Raw genomic sequence first — 1,883 nt, 5'->3', positions numbered from 1 at the left:
CGGGGAGTCTGCTTCTCCCTCTGGCCCTCCCCCCTCTCATGTGCTCTCTCTCATTCTCTCTCTCTCAAATAAATAAATAAAATCTTTAAAAAAAAAAAAACAAAGTAATCTCCTTAAATACCTCAATAATGTAGCACTTGGGAAATGTAATTTTCAACTCAGACTTGAAACAGATAATTAAACAAATATACTCAAATCTTACTGCTTGGCACCAGATTTTTCAAAAATTAAAGAGTTGTTTAAACTATCATACTGTTGTTTTTTAATCCTATTTCAAACTTTTTTTATGTTTTTGTGTAGTGCTACTTTTATTTTCTGAAGGTAGTCTGTTCAATCTAATGACAATCTAGACTGAACCCTGCAATGTACAAGCATGTCACAGTTCACTTCAAACCAAAAGAAATGATCAATCTTCTGTTTTTGTCAAAATCATAATACAATATTTATAAAAATTAACCAGTGAAATAAGTCAAGAAGAGAAAGACAATTATCATATGGTTCTACTCATATGTGGAACATGAGGAATAGTGCAGGGGACCATAGGGGAAGGGAGAGAAAACTGAATGGGAAGAAATCAGAGAGGGAGACAAACCATGGGAGACTCTGGACTCTGGGAAACAAACAGGGTTACAGAAGGGATGGGGTGGGGGGATGGGGTAACTGGGTGATGGGTATTAAGGAGGGCACATGTGGTGATAAGCACTGGGTGTTATATGATGAATCGTTGAACACTACATCAAAAACTAATGATGTACTTGATGTTGGCTAATTGAACATTTAAAAAAAATATTAACCAGGATTTATCTGTGAACATGAGGGACCCACAGAACATTGTCTTACGGCATTCTGTGGAAAGTCTTTGTTTGTTTCTTCTTTAATTTGGGCTTTCTCTTCTGAAACATCTTCATCATCCTCTTGTTACTCCTCCACTTTTTTCAAAAGTTGAGAAGATTCTGGTAATAATTTTTTTTGGAAGAGTGTGGCTTGGTCTGCACCTTTTTGAAGGAAAAATGCAATCTGCCACAAATATCATACAGAGTCCCAATGATAGTCCTGAAAGCAGAGTTGCTAAAGCATAAACTGTATATTATTCCCAAACTGGTAATCCAGGGTCTTCAAATAGTTATGGCCAGTCCTGACCCACATAGATAGCTGAAAGAGTGCTGACATACTACTCATCAGAACAGAAGCTGGCCCAAACCATGATGAAACAGGTTCAATACTCTTCTACTCTTGCTCACTTCTAAAGTTTATGAAGTCCTTCTTAGTCCTTGAGCCCAGATAGCACCTAAATTCACCATCTTTACAATGATTAAAGAGTAGGAAGAGCAATTATGATAAATCATCCACTCAGCCCTGGCTGCTCTGTGACATCTACTTTTGCAACATTAACCTCAAGATCTTCTCCCCATTCAGTAAAACTTTCCCATTCTGGTTGAAGATTCTGACAAGTAAGACAGTATGGCACCTAAAATTCTATCAACCACTCTCATTGCAGCAACTCTTTTGAGTTCTTGCCGTGGTGATGGGCACATTGCTCTGCTGTCCATGGATCTGGGGAGCCCTGCCAAGCAACAGCAACAGCTCCGACACGGGAACAATGAGACTCCTGGAGGCCATGATGTCTGGTGCTTGTCCAGCCCCCAGCCCATTTTTACTTGCAGTTGATTTCTAGTTTTATACCATTGTGGTCAGAAAAGATGCTTGATATAATTTCAATCTTCTTAAATTTATGAAGACTTGCTTTATGGCTTAACATACACTCTATCCTGGAGAATGTTCTGTGTGCACTTGAGAAGAATGTGTATTAGGTTGCTTTTAGATGGAATGTTCTATATATATCTGTTAAGTCTATCTGGTCTAACGTGTTGTTTAAGGTCAAT

General features: G+C 38.3%; 1 pseudogene; it reads right to left on the bottom strand.

Moving 5' to 3' along the window:
* Positions 1 to 789: 789 nt before the first annotated feature.
* Positions 790 to 1,620, bottom strand: LOC110579867 (annotated as a pseudogene).
* Between the last annotated feature and the right edge of the window lie 263 nt (positions 1,621 to 1,883).

The sequence above is a fragment of the Neomonachus schauinslandi genome, chromosome 12 (assembly GCF_002201575.2).
Source record: "Neomonachus schauinslandi chromosome 12, ASM220157v2, whole genome shotgun sequence".
Classification (NCBI taxonomy): Eukaryota; Metazoa; Chordata; class Mammalia; order Carnivora; family Phocidae; genus Neomonachus; species Neomonachus schauinslandi.
This window is presented reverse-complemented; position numbering and strand designations above follow the sequence as displayed.